Source organism: Centroberyx affinis, unplaced genomic scaffold (assembly GCF_046629955.1).
Source record: "Centroberyx affinis isolate AG114_WGS23_722 - 3 ecotype Tasmania unplaced genomic scaffold, CSIRO-AGI_Caff_v1 ptg000596l_1, whole genome shotgun sequence".
NCBI lineage: Eukaryota > Metazoa > Chordata > Actinopteri > Beryciformes > Berycidae > Centroberyx > Centroberyx affinis.
The window spans coordinates 1-15,854 of NW_027279234.1; the positions used below are offsets into that span (position 1 = coordinate 1).

The 15,854-nt window shown below is 44.2% G+C and overlaps 1 protein-coding gene across 1 annotated transcript in view; it reads left to right on the plus strand.

Annotated features, from left to right (window-relative positions):
- Positions 1-15,268: 15,268 nt before the first annotated feature.
- The window catches only part of prr5l (proline rich 5 like), a 44,345-nt gene continuing 43,759 nt past the window's right edge, over positions 15,269-15,854 (plus strand). Inside the window, exon 1 of the mRNA XM_071518545.1 lies at positions 15,269-15,509. The gene's annotated coding sequence lies outside the window, so the exon portion shown is untranslated. The remainder of the gene's footprint in view (positions 15,510-15,854) is intronic.

Consider the following 15,854-nt stretch of genomic DNA (forward strand, 5'->3'; position numbering starts at 1 on the left):
TATATACACTAATATAAGTTGATTTATAATACCTGTTTAGAGAATTACCAATAAGTTATATACAATAAAAGGTACACTAGGTATTGATATATAATACTATATATTATTATTATTATTATATTATATCACTATAAATAAATAGAATTAAAGGTATATTTACACTATTATCTATAACAACCAACTAAAAACCAAAATAAGGGATAACAAAGGCGAACTGAGCGCCAATCATGGGGCGTTTTGAGGAGGGATGGACGGTGGTGGGATACGGCGGAAGACGCCAACGCCGTCCACCCACAGGGGGGCGAGACCGCTGGGGGATGGCCCGTGCACCTCCCGCCCCGTTTCGGGGACGGGTTCAGTTTTCTCCCCCTAACCCTATGAAAAGTTCCGAAAAAAGTTCACTACAAGTAGTGTCCAATCGACTCCAAATGGCCTGAAACGTGCTCCTAGACACTTTCTGGGGGAACTTTTTTGGGCGTGGCACTTAGTCAATTTTTGGGAACTTTTTTTGAATGGGGAGTCTATGGCAGCTATACCAAAGAAAGACACTAGGGGTTCCAAACTTAATACACAGGTGCAGTGGGATAATACGATCACGCACACCAAGTTTGGTGTTTCTAGCACTTACGGTTTGTGAGTTATTCAAAAACTAGAGGATCGCACGACGTGCGATCGTGGTCATTATCCATATACCTAACCCTAACCCTAACCCTAACCCTAACCCTAACCCTAACCCTAACCCTAACCCTAACCCTAACCCTAACCCTAACCCTAACCCTAACCCTAACCCTAACCCTAACCCTAACCCTAACCCTAACCCTAACCCTAACCCTAACCCTAACCCTGTCCCTAATACAAATGGTACTACCCTAACCAACATCTTACTCTAACCCCAACCATAGACCCCTCCCTAAACCAAACCCAAACCAAAATTACTCTCTATGACACTAACAGGACTACCCTACCCCGCACCTTACCCTAAACCCAACCACGGACAACCCCCTTTCAAAACCCAGCCGGTTCCGATTAGTCCAACAGCGCATACTCTGAACCAACACCCGACTCCCCGTGATTGGACTTTCATCCAACCGAGACCCTGTCACCCAAACCCTCCCCTAAAACGGTCAAATCTTAACGCTGATAAATGGAGTCCCACCCAGATGGGGCATCTGAGTGATATGCGCCGGCCAGTGCCTTGCGAGTGGCTCTCCATCAACTGCAGAGTCGTTGGACAATGTGGGGAGAGTCACGTGATATATAACTAAGACCTAACTTTTTTGGACTTGGCACTTAGTCAATTTTTGAGAACTTTTTTTGAATGGGGAGTCTATGGCAGCTATACCAAAGGAAGACACTAGGGGTTCCAAACTTAATACACAGGTGCAGTGGGATAATACGATCACGCACACCAAGTTTGGTGTTTCTAGCACTTACGGTTTGTGAGTTATTCAAAAACTAGAGGATCGCACGACGTGCGATCGCGGTTATATCCCTTATACCTAACCCTAACCCTAACCCTAACCCTAACCCACCCTAACCCTAACCCTAACCCTAACCCTAACCCTAACCCTAACCCTAACCCTAACCCTAACCCTAACCCTAACCCTAACCCTAACCCTAACCCTAACCCTAACCCCCTAACCCTAACCCTAACCCTAACCCTAACCCTAACCCTAACCCTAACCCTAACCCTAACCCTAACCCTAACCCTAACCCTAACCCTAACCCTAACCCTAACCCTAACCCTACCCCACACCTTACCCTAAACCCAACCACAGACAACCCCCTATCAAAACCCAGCCTGCTCCGATTAGTCCAACAGCACATACTCTGAACCAACACCCGACTCCCCGTGATTGGACTTTCATCCAACCGCAACACATCCAGACAGAAACCCTGTCACCCAAACCCTCCCTAATACGGTCGGATCTTAACGTTGATAAATGGAGTCCCACCCAGATGGGACATCTGAGTGACATGCGCCGGCCAGTGCCTTGCGAGTGGCTCTCCATCAACTGCAGAGTCGTTGGACAATGTGGGGAGAGTCACGTGATATATAACTAAGACCTAACCCTAACCCTAACCCTAACCCTAACCCTAACCCTAAAAAAACATTACAGCATTAAAATATCTACATCATTGTATATTTCTAAAAACATTGGAAACATTAAAAGTGGTTTAAACCAAGGGGGAGTGACCAAAAAGGAAAACACGAATCTTTTCACGAAGGAGAGGTTATAAAAGGAGCAGAGCTGCTCAGAGCTCATTCTTGCTCAGACCTTCGTGGAGAGCAGTTGGAAAGCCGAACATTGCACTTCTGTCTCTCGATAGAAATTGTGGGTTTATAATTTGTGTGCCATAGCCTGAAGAAGACCTATTTCAGGTCGAAACGTCGCGTGGGCACACGAGTTTCTTTGATATTGGGAATTAGCTTGATTTATTTTATTTGACTTTTATTTTTTTATTGTTTTATTTAATAGAGATATATACACTAATATAAGTTGATTTATAATACCTGTTTAGAGAATTACCAATAAGTTATATACAATAAAAGGTACACTAGGTATTGATATATAATACTATATATTATTATTATTATTATATTATATCACTATAAATAAATAGAATTAAAGGTATATTTACACTATTATCTATAACAACCAACTAAAAACCAAAATAAGGGATAACAAAGGCGAACTGAGCGCCAATCATGGGGCGTTTTGAGGAGGGATGGACGGTGGTGGGATACGGCGGAAGACGCCAACGCCGTCCACCCACAGGGGGGCGAGACCGCTGGGGGATGGCCCGTGCACCTCCCGCCCCGTTTCGGGGACGGGTTCAGTTTTCTCCCCCTAACCCTATGAAAAGTTCCGAAAAAAGTTCACTACAAGTAGTGTCCAATCGACTCCAAATGGCCTGAAACGTGCTCCTAGACACTTTCTGGGGGAACTTTTTTGGGCGTGGCACTTAGTCAATTTTTGGGAACTTTTTTTGAATGGGGAGTCTATGGCAGCTATACCAAAGAAAGACACTAGGGGTTCCAAACTTAATACACAGGTGCAGTGGGATAATACGATCACGCACACCAAGTTTGGTGTTTCTAGCACTTACGGTTTGTGAGTTATTCAAAAACTAGAGGATCGCACGACGTGCGATCGTGGTCATTATCCATATACCTAACCCTAACCCTAACCCTAACCCTAACCCTAACCCTAACCCTAACCCTAACCCTAACCCTAACCCTAACCCTAACCCTAACCCTAACCCTAACCCTAACCCTAACCCTAACCCTAACCCTAACCCTAACCCTAACCCTAACCCTAACCCTGTCCCTAATACAAATGGTACTACCCTAACCAACATCTTACTCTAACCCCAACCATAGACCCCTCCCTAAACCAAACCCAAACCAAAATTACTCTCTATGACACTAACAGGACTACCCTACCCCGCACCTTACCCTAAACCCAACCACGGACAACCCCCTTTCAAAACCCAGCCGGTTCCGATTAGTCCAACAGCGCATACTCTGAACCAACACCCGACTCCCCGTGATTGGACTTTCATCCAACCGAGACCCTGTCACCCAAACCCTCCCCTAAAACGGTCAAATCTTAACGCTGATAAATGGAGTCCCACCCAGATGGGGCATCTGAGTGATATGCGCCGGCCAGTGCCTTGCGAGTGGCTCTCCATCAACTGCAGAGTCGTTGGACAATGTGGGGAGAGTCACGTGATATATAACTAAGACCTAACTTTTTTGGACTTGGCACTTAGTCAATTTTTGAGAACTTTTTTTGAATGGGGAGTCTATGGCAGCTATACCAAAGGAAGACACTAGGGGTTCCAAACTTAATACACAGGTGCAGTGGGATAATACGATCACGCACACCAAGTTTGGTGTTTCTAGCACTTACGGTTTGTGAGTTATTCAAAAACTAGAGGATCGCACGACGTGCGATCGCGGTTATATCCCTTATACCTAACCCTAACCCTAACCCTAACCCTAACCCTAACCCATAAATGACCTTCCCCGCTTTTGCAAACAAAAACCCAAAATTCTTAACCACCTTGCCCTAAACCCAACCCGAGACACCCGACTACCAAAACTACCACCCTGCCCAACATTTTACCCTAAACCCAACCATAGACGCCCCACTACTCAAACCCAACCTCACTCTCCAGCGACTAGACCCTCTGCCCCAAATACCAATGGTACTGCCCCAACCAACATCTTACCCTAACCCCAACCATGGACAACCCACTACCTAAACCCAACCCTATCTTCCAGTAAGCAAACCCTCTGTCCCTAATACAAATGGTACTACCCTAACCAACATCTTACTCTAACCCCAACCATAGACCCCTCCCTAAACCAAACCCAAACCAAAATTACTCTCTATGACACTAACAGGACCACCCTACCCCACACCTTACCCTAAACCCAACCACAGACAACCCCCTATCAAAACCCAGCCTGCTCCGATTAGTCCAACAGCACATACTCTGAACCAACACCCGACTCCCCGTGATTGGACTTTCATCCAACCGCAACACATCCAGACAGAAACCCTGTCACCCAAACCCTCCCTAATACGGTCGGATCTTAACGTTGATAAATGGAGTCCCACCCAGATGGGACATCTGAGTGACATGCGCCGGCCAGTGCCTTGCGAGTGGCTCTCCATCAACTGCAGAGTCGTTGGACAATGTGGGGAGAGTCACGTGATATATAACTAAGACCTAACCCTAACCCTAACCCTAACCCTAACCCTAACCCTAAAAAAACATTACAGCATTAAAATATCTACATCATTGTATATTTCTAAAAACATTGGAAACATTAAAAGTGGTTTAAACCAAGGGGGAGTGACCAAAAAGGAAAACACGAATCTTTTCACGAAGGAGAGGTTATAAAAGGAGCAGAGCTGCTCAGAGCTCATTCTTGCTCAGACCTTCGTGGAGAGCAGTTGGAAAGCCGAACATTGCACTTCTGTCTCTCGATAGAAATTGTGGGTTTATAATTTGTGTGCCATAGCCTGAAGAAGACCTATTTCAGGTCGAAACGTCGCGTGGGCACACGAGTTTCTTTGATATTGGGAATTAGCTTGATTTATTTTATTTGACTTTTATTTTTTTATTGTTTTATTTAATAGAGATATATACACTAATATAAGTTGATTTATAATACCTGTTTAGAGAATTACCAATAAGTTATATACAATAAAAGGTACACTAGGTATTGATATATAATACTATATATTATTATTATTATTATATTATATCACTATAAATAAATAGAATTAAAGGTATATTTACACTATTATCTATAACAACCAACTAAAAACCAAAATAAGGGATAACAAAGGCGAACTGAGCGCCAATCATGGGGCGTTTTGAGGAGGGATGGACGGTGGTGGGATACGGCGGAAGACGCCAACGCCGTCCACCCACAGGGGGGCGAGACCGCTGGGGGATGGCCCGTGCACCTCCCGCCCCGTTTCGGGGACGGGTTCAGTTTTCTCCCCCTAACCCTATGAAAAGTTCCGAAAAAAGTTCACTACAAGTAGTGTCCAATCGACTCCAAATGGCCTGAAACGTGCTCCTAGACACTTTCTGGGGGAACTTTTTTGGGCGTGGCACTTAGTCAATTTTTGGGAACTTTTTTTGAATGGGGAGTCTATGGCAGCTATACCAAAGAAAGACACTAGGGGTTCCAAACTTAATACACAGGTGCAGTGGGATAATACGATCACGCACACCAAGTTTGGTGTTTCTAGCACTTACGGTTTGTGAGTTATTCAAAAACTAGAGGATCGCACGACGTGCGATCGTGGTCATTATCCATATACCTAACCCTAACCCTAACCCTAACCCTAACCCTAACCCTAACCCTAACCCTAACCCTAACCCTAACCCTAACCCTAACCCTAACCCTAACCCTAACCCTAACCCTAACCCTAACCCTAACCCTAACCCTAACCCTAACCCTAACCCTGTCCCTAATACAAATGGTACTACCCTAACCAACATCTTACTCTAACCCCAACCATAGACCCCTCCCTAAACCAAACCCAAACCAAAATTACTCTCTATGACACTAACAGGACTACCCTACCCCGCACCTTACCCTAAACCCAACCACGGACAACCCCCTTTCAAAACCCAGCCGGTTCCGATTAGTCCAACAGCGCATACTCTGAACCAACACCCGACTCCCCGTGATTGGACTTTCATCCAACCGAGACCCTGTCACCCAAACCCTCCCCTAAAACGGTCAAATCTTAACGCTGATAAATGGAGTCCCACCCAGATGGGGCATCTGAGTGATATGCGCCGGCCAGTGCCTTGCGAGTGGCTCTCCATCAACTGCAGAGTCGTTGGACAATGTGGGGAGAGTCACGTGATATATAACTAAGACCTAACTTTTTTGGACTTGGCACTTAGTCAATTTTTGAGAACTTTTTTTGAATGGGGAGTCTATGGCAGCTATACCAAAGGAAGACACTAGGGGTTCCAAACTTAATACACAGGTGCAGTGGGATAATACGATCACGCACACCAAGTTTGGTGTTTCTAGCACTTACGGTTTGTGAGTTATTCAAAAACTAGAGGATCGCACGACGTGCGATCGCGGTTATATCCCTTATACCTAACCCTAACCCTAACCCTAACCCTAACCCTAACCCTAACCCTAACCCTAACCCTAACCCTAACCCTAACCCTAACCCTAACCCTAACCCTAACCCACCCTAACCCTAACCCTAACCCTAACCCTAACCCTAACCCTAACCCTAACCCTAACCCTAACCCTAACCCTAACCCTAACCCTAACCCTAACCCTAACCCCCTAACCCTAACCCTAACCCTAACCCTAACCCTAACCCTAACCCTAACCCTAACCCTAACCCTAACCCTAACCCTAACCCTAACCCTAACCCTAACCCTAACCCTAACCCTACCCCACACCTTACCCTAAACCCAACCACAGACAACCCCCTATCAAAACCCAGCCTGCTCCGATTAGTCCAACAGCACATACTCTGAACCAACACCCGACTCCCCGTGATTGGACTTTCATCCAACCGCAACACATCCAGACAGAAACCCTGTCACCCAAACCCTCCCTAATACGGTCGGATCTTAACGTTGATAAATGGAGTCCCACCCAGATGGGACATCTGAGTGACATGCGCCGGCCAGTGCCTTGCGAGTGGCTCTCCATCAACTGCAGAGTCGTTGGACAATGTGGGGAGAGTCACGTGATATATAACTAAGACCTAACCCTAACCCTAACCCTAACCCTAACCCTAACCCTAAAAAAACATTACAGCATTAAAATATCTACATCATTGTATATTTCTAAAAACATTGGAAACATTAAAAGTGGTTTAAACCAAGGGGGAGTGACCAAAAAGGAAAACACGAATCTTTTCACGAAGGAGAGGTTATAAAAGGAGCAGAGCTGCTCAGAGCTCATTCTTGCTCAGACCTTCGTGGAGAGCAGTTGGAAAGCCGAACATTGCACTTCTGTCTCTCGATAGAAATTGTGGGTTTATAATTTGTGTGCCATAGCCTGAAGAAGACCTATTTCAGGTCGAAACGTCGCGTGGGCACACGAGTTTCTTTGATATTGGGAATTAGCTTGATTTATTTTATTTGACTTTTATTTTTTTATTGTTTTATTTAATAGAGATATATACACTAATATAAGTTGATTTATAATACCTGTTTAGAGAATTACCAATAAGTTATATACAATAAAAGGTACACTAGGTATTGATATATAATACTATATATTATTATTATTATTATATTATATCACTATAAATAAATAGAATTAAAGGTATATTTACACTATTATCTATAACAACCAACTAAAAACCAAAATAAGGGATAACAAAGGCGAACTGAGCGCCAATCATGGGGCGTTTTGAGGAGGGATGGACGGTGGTGGGATACGGCGGAAGACGCCAACGCCGTCCACCCACAGGGGGGCGAGACCGCTGGGGGATGGCCCGTGCACCTCCCGCCCCGTTTCGGGGACGGGTTCAGTTTTCTCCCCCTAACCCTATGAAAAGTTCCGAAAAAAGTTCACTACAAGTAGTGTCCAATCGACTCCAAATGGCCTGAAACGTGCTCCTAGACACTTTCTGGGGGAACTTTTTTGGGCGTGGCACTTAGTCAATTTTTGGGAACTTTTTTTGAATGGGGAGTCTATGGCAGCTATACCAAAGAAAGACACTAGGGGTTCCAAACTTAATACACAGGTGCAGTGGGATAATACGATCACGCACACCAAGTTTGGTGTTTCTAGCACTTACGGTTTGTGAGTTATTCAAAAACTAGAGGATCGCACGACGTGCGATCGTGGTCATTATCCATATACCTAACCCTAACCCTAACCCTAACCCTGGGGAGAGTCACGTGATATATAACTAAGTCCTAACCCTAACCCTAACCCTCTCTCCCCCAGCTCCTGCTTCACCTACCCACCTGAACCTCATTACTAATCATCCATCGCCACAGTATATTTACCCCGGGTTTTCATCCACTCTGTCAGTTTGTCTGTTCTGTTTTGCTTCCTGTTCTGTCCTGTTTTGTTACCTGTCCTGTTACCGGCTCTGTTCCTGTTCTGTTCCTGTTCCCGCTTTGTTCCTGTGTTCCATGCCTTGTTTGTTGCCAGCCAGGTTGTTTTGCTTTAGTTGTTTTGCTTTAGTTCTTTATTAAAGCTGCCAGTTTCAGCTAAGCTCTCTGCCTCTGTCTGCATTTGGGTCCTCACCTCTGCCCCCACGTAACACGATGCTGAACTCCTGGAACTACTCCAAATTAGCCTATCCCGAAATGACTTCCAGTTCAACGGATCAACTTACCTACAAATAAAGGGAACAGCCATGGCGAAACGTTTCGCTCCCTCATACGTGGACATCTATATGGCTGACTGGGAAGAAACGGTCTTCCCCAAATGCGCACTCCTACCATCCCACTACTATCGCTACCTGGATGACATCTGGGGGATTTGGCCCTATTCACCTCAAGACTTCCAGGACTTTCTCAACACCCTCAACAACCACCACCCATCCATCAACCTCAAGTCTGTGGTCCATGACTCAGAGCTCAATTTCTTGGACACCACCACCTTCAAAGGACCATCCTTTCAAGAAACCTCCACCCTGGATACTAAGGTATACTTCAAGTCCACGGATACCCATGCCCTCCTACACCGCAGGAGCTTCCACCCCCGACACACATTCCGAGGGATCCTGAAATCCCAACTCTTGCGGTTTGATAGAATTTGCACCAGGAAGGAGGACAGGAACCTAGCCACACAAACACTCTTTAGAGCACTCCGAAAGAGAGGATATTCCAGAAGTCAACTGAGGAAAGCACGGAAAGAAGTCTTCGGACCCAAGTCCACACCCATCAACCACCAACTGATACAACCAAAGCCACCTGGTCACAATTCACTCCAAATATGCAACGCAGGCCAATAAGAACCTGAAAGAGAACTTCAAAATATTCCTCTCCAACACAGAAACTGGCCGCCACTTCAAGGTCATCTCTGCCTACAAAAAAACCCCCAACCTTAAGGACCTACTGGTACGAGCCAAAAACCAGGAACTCCCTTGGTGAACGTCGCAGCTCCCACCTACACAACATCTGAACAGGATCCAAGAACACCTACCTGGTACAACACTTCGAAAAACATGGCACCCACAACTTCCGGCTAAGATGTCTGGAACACAATGCCAACTGGTCCACTCGGGCCAGACGACGGGCCGAACACATCTGGATACACCGCCTTGGAACAAAATACCCAAAGGGCCTAAACGAGAAAGATTAAGAGAAGAGGACTCAGATATTCATCACCGAACCTTGTATATAATTCTAAACCCTAAACCCTAAGCCTCTGTTGCAGCTCTCTGTCGTCAAAACATAAAGAAACTTTATCCCTGTTGTTCATCTGGCAGGCAGCTCTTCCTCCTGACTGCTTACCGTTCCCGAACAGAGAGAGACGGAAAGACAATGACAAACATTTATGTCTCTGCTGCATGGCATAATTTGCAAAAATGTATTATCAGGATATTTTATAGGATAATTCAGGCTACAGTAAATGTTATACCCATTTTTATAGAAAGACATTGGTGCCAGCAGAGGCTGTATTTGACTTACATGAAATTGAACTCATGCTCGTATTGAACTGTTTAATAAAAGAAATGGATTTGTTGAATGAAGCAAAGCCTGCAAAGCTAGTTCAGGCAGAAGTCGTGCTGCAGATACACACTACTCATCAAGCCCTCCCCCCCCCCATAAATCAGTCAATTTACACCCCCCCCGGGTATATGGTAGTCTATTTAAGCCCCCCCCCTCTCAATAAGGCAGTCTATTCTATTGAAATCTCACTGGCAATGAACCCAAAGTGATTTCTTTTTATTCCTACAGAAATGAATAAATTCCCAAATAACCATAGATCTGACTGTAAGAGCATAATGTGCGATTAAGTGATGAAATGCTATTAATGAGGTTTAGTAAGAATTTATTCTCCCAAAGAGAAATTCCATGGCAACACACACAAACACAATTCATAAGAATGATGAATACAGAATGAGAGACACGTCAAACAAACGCAGCAAACCAACTGGTGATCCAGAGAAGACACAGAAGTGATTCCAGCAAAAGACAAACATACCGGCCTTTATGATGAAATTATGTCCTGTCATGGCAACAGTCATCACACACCGTGACCAAGGTTATGAATATGGTGGGAATGGAAACAGAGGTAGGCTACGCCTAAATGGCAGAGAAAAATTAATTTTTATTTTTTTAAATAAATTTTAAAAATGTAAAAAAAAAAAGGGGGGGTGTCACAACTTGTCTGCCATTCTTTCTAATAGTTAAAAATCGATCCGTCTGCTGCTCAGCCCGTGCATCCTCGGTCTCTTCCTGGAGAAACCCCAGCAGCTCCCTCTCCTCTTTGCCTCTTGGCTGCCGGGGGACCCGAGGAAGCCACGGAGGTCAGAGGTCACACATGGGAGCGGACAGCAGCATCCGATGGCCCCGGTTGCTCATCAGGGGGACTGGGATCGGGGCTGGATGGGGACTGGGATTGGGGCTGGATGGGGCGGGAGGGAGTGCGATGGCCTCCTGCCGGTAGTCTCATGCATGAGGGAGAACCGGGGCCAGCTGCAGCCATTTGCTCCCCATCCTCAGTCGCAGAGCCCAGCGCTGCTGACTTGAGGTCCTATTAGAAAGAGACGCGCATGGTAAAAGTCACGTGTGCATTTACAGGCTATGTCTGTGTAATTATGAATGGATTTCATTCAGGCCTATTAGATCAAGGAATGTCATTCATATTCATGATAAATCCTATAAAATAACTCCATACTCATCCTCTCTATGTGCTGGGTTATCAGCTGGCGTGTCTCCTCCTCTGTCCCTATAATCACATACAAAGGACTTAAGATCATTTACTGATGCCTATTTGGGAAAAGTTTGACATCCTACAACTACAACAGATCTGTCAGTATGTGGACATTTAACGTAACAATTAACAAATATTCAGCTAACATTTCAAACCTAGGCTACTTCTGTTTGAAGAATATATAACTGTAAAGAACTCTCCATAGTCAGGATGCAAGTGCAGGTAGACTAATGACAACTGAATCATGCTTGGTTCAAAGTTAGCTTAAAGCTTAAATGAGAATTGATATGAGAAAAGAGGTACAGCAACAACACAACAGAACCAAATGCAAGGCTACCCAAAGAGAAGCTGAGACAAATGGGAAATATAAAGGGGTTCAATCAGTCCTTGATGATGAGAAACAGGTGTGGATGATTAGTAGACCGGTGAAGCTGAGTGCTGATAGGTTGTAGTGGGAGGCAGTGGAGATGAGGGCGTGACAGTACCCTCCCCCCGACATGTCCTGAGGGATGTCCCCGAGGGCGTGGAGCAGGCCGATCTGGGCGGCGCAGGTGGAAGTCCCGAATCAGCCTGGAGTCCAGGATGTCATATGCAGGGACCCAACAGCGTTCCTCAGGGCCATACCCCTCCCAGTCCACCAGGTACTGAAGACAGCCCCCGTGACGTCGGGAATTCAGGAGGGTCCTGACCGCGTAAGCTGGAGAACCATGTATATCCAGTGGAGGTGGAGGAGCATCGCGGGGAACCGCATCAGCCAGGGGACCAGGAGCCACTGGCCTGAGCAGGGACACATGAAAAGAGGGTGAAAGCTGGTAATGACTGGGCAGTGCAAGTTTATATGTTACTTTGTTGATCCTCTGGAGGACCTTGAAGGGACCCATAATCCGGGGGCTCAGTTTACTACAAAGCAGGAGATTGATGTTCTTGGTGGAGAGCCAGACTCGGTCACCTGGCTTGTATATGGGGGCCTCACTACGATGACGGTCCGCCTGCTCCTTCTGACGCCAGATGGCCTGCCGTAGCTGAATATGGGCTGCATTCCAAACCTGTTTGGAGCAACGAAACCAGTCATCCATTACAGGAGCGTCAGTCTGGCTTGGATTCCATGGAAACAAGGGTGGCTGATATCCAACGACACACTGGAAAGGAGTCAGGCCAGAGGAGTGGCGGAGGGCGTTCTGGGCATACTCCACCCTGCCGGTCCTGACAGCAACTTTGGAGGAATCTCCCGAGCTCCCGATTCATCCTCTTCACTTGCCCAGGGTTAGGGTTAGGGTTAGCTTGAGGGTGGTAACCAGAACTGAGCCTCACCGTGACCCCCAGCTTCTCCATAAACGCCTTCCATACTCGTGACGTGAATTGGGGGCCTCGGTCTGACACTGTCTTCAGGAAGGCTCTCCTTGTGAACTGCTCCCACGGTGAAGGTGATGGGGTCAGTGATGTGAGTGACAGTGCTGACTCCCACTGGTCTACCAGCATGGACCAACTGCTGGACCAGCTACTCTTATGAACCTTCATTTTTAAAAGGATCCTTGAATTAATTAATGAAAACAGTTTGCAAAGGAATGGGAACTTTTGTTACAAATTATTTTTGATTCCATTGCGACTGAATTTTGTCATTAAGTTCTTATGCATTGTAGACTTGCATGCAGATAATAAAAGATACAAACTATCCTTTACAATTTTTCATCTCGTCTCATTATTTTCTCTTTTTGTCCTGACAACATGTTATAACAGGCAGACGGGCAGACAGGCAGACGGGCAGACAGGCAGACAGGTAGACAGGCAGACAGAGAGAAGCCACTCCAGCTGCATCACACTAATCAGTAAAAAACTTTTCTCCTTTCTCATTCTTTCATGTTTCTCATGAGGTTGTGATGATATTTGATATTTGGCTGAATTCCTAATTCTATAACATCTGGAGTCAAACAGTTTATTTGCTGTCAGTAATTTAATTTATTATTTATTAACAGAATCTCCACTGATTTTCAGCCATTAGATGATGTGGAATAATTCTATCAGAAAAAACACCAATCTTTGTTTAAAATTTGTGTTTGTCCATAAAAACTTAAGCAGCAGGTATAATAAAATGAATATATATTTATATTATGGGCATGTTTTCAAATAAGGATGACAGATTATCTGTATTTATAACACATTAATAAAGTGTATAGTAACATATTTTATTATCAAAGAGTTTTTCCACAGAAATCATAAACAACTTGATATTAGTGGAAAAACCTTATATGATTTATGATTATGATCCTTATTATTATTACTATTATTATTGTTATTATTTATTGTTCTAACTGTTCTCTCCATAGCGACCAGCTCATGAATATTCATTCGAAGAAGTATTCTGACCCAATCACCTTGCAGGGGGCGGGGCCTGAAGCCTCCGCTGCATCAAGCTGAGAGTCAAACAGAACAATACCGGAAGTTAGGCGATTTGCCTTCAAAACAAAAGTAGTCTAAACATTTTGTCAGGGGTCAGAGGAGGGTGTGTGTGTGTGTGTGTGTGTGTGTGCGTGTGTATGTGTCTGCTAAATAGATGCTAAAAGATTGAATTTCATGCTGCAGCTTGTTTCCCTGTGAAAGAGCAGCAGGTCAGAGTGTTTGTGTGTAGTATTGTGTATGATGTAGTATGTGATGTATATGGAATATATGACATAGTATAGGATATATGATGTGTATATATGTAGTATGTATATATGGTGTATGACAGTTACATATTGACATGTAAAGGCCTTTGGGACTTGACTGATATAAATAAACTGGACTAGGCTTATGGATTTTGTACATTTACTGCTAAACATTAATATGCGATGACCGAACACAAATCAAACCATGAAACTTAGAAGGATGTTTACAAACTAAAGAAAGTGAATTTAATCCCACAGCAGGCTGGCTGGTCCTGAAGGTTGTAGAAAGGAGTGCCAGTTCAACCAGAGAAGCCTGTAATTTACTGTATAAAGGACAAAATTACACAAAGACTCAAACACAAAATATGCAGCAGATTCAAAACCCAAAATGTCTGTTTAACCCAAAGTTCCTAAACACTGAAACAGGAGTTTTATCTCCTGGTGCTGCCGCCCGAGCATTTACTGTCTTATATTTACTATCTGTTAATAAAAAACACAAAGCATCAAACACAGCTTGGACACCCATCTGCTACCTAAAAAAACAAAAGCCAATTTGAACTCAAATCAGCCGTCCCTACAGTTGTCTGGTCTTTAGTCTTTGAGTCTTCTTGTACATTTTTGACAGTCTAATGTACAGTATATGTATATATGTTTTGACAGTATAATGTTGCTGTCAGGAGAAAACCAAAAAATCTCCCAAACTACTTTTCAGGAAGAAGAAGGAAGGAAAACAGCTTCATTTTTAGCTTGTTGTTTTTTTTAGTTGATCCAGCAGGTCTGAAAGGGTTTTATAAGTCCAAGGGGTCGGAGCATTTTCTCAACCCAAAAAATACCCTGTAATCCTATAAGTAAAAAAAAAAAAGAAACAAAATTGTAGTTTTCAAACAAGAAGAGATCTCCATATAATCAGCCCAGGCCCGTTCAGACTAACTGAGGGTTAAAATAAACTGAGTCAGCGATACATATCGTTTATTGCTTGCACAGTCCACTATAGGGATGAACATACCGTGTGGAAAAAAACAATAACTGTATTTTCATTTACTACAAATTTGTCCATAAATATATTCTTAATTTTCGCTTTAGTAACCTACTTTCCTGAGAAAACGTTGCGTGTGTCGCAACAAGACTTTTAGTTTGAAAAGTCGTGACAGGAAGTCGTATTTGGTTACGGTGTCTAGCTTGACAGCAGCCTGTTGAACAGGCGCTGAAGCGGCAGTTGGTCGCAGTTACAGTAAAGAGGAATAAAATGTGTTTCTGTCTGAGCGGACAGAGGAAATGATCCGTGAACCAGTCCGTGGATTTTATTGTTTTTCTCTTTATTTTTCTCTTTGTTCACTATGAGAACCGATGACGAGCCGCTGGAAATAAGCTGCAGTTCTACAGGTTTCCTCTCCTGAAGGACTCGGACGGTTGTGTTCATCAGCGGAGGAGCAGCAGAGTTTGACGTGAGTTGAAGTTCACACACTGTGAAGCTCATATCCTGTGAAGATATGAGATGTGAGATATAAATATATAAATATATGATATATACAGATATAAAGATATAAAGATATGAGATGTGTCACTCTGCAGGATGTAGCACGGCTCGTTACAGAAACACAGCAGCTCCTTTAGTTTAAACTACAGGCGGTTTAGAATTGAATAGAAACTATTATTGTCCATGAGGAAATTTGTTTTGCACATTTCAATACACAGACAATAACTGAACAATAACACCTGGAATATAAAAACCTATGGACACCACTAAAACTACTAGAGTCCTTGTAGATAGACCTACAGGTGGTTCAATG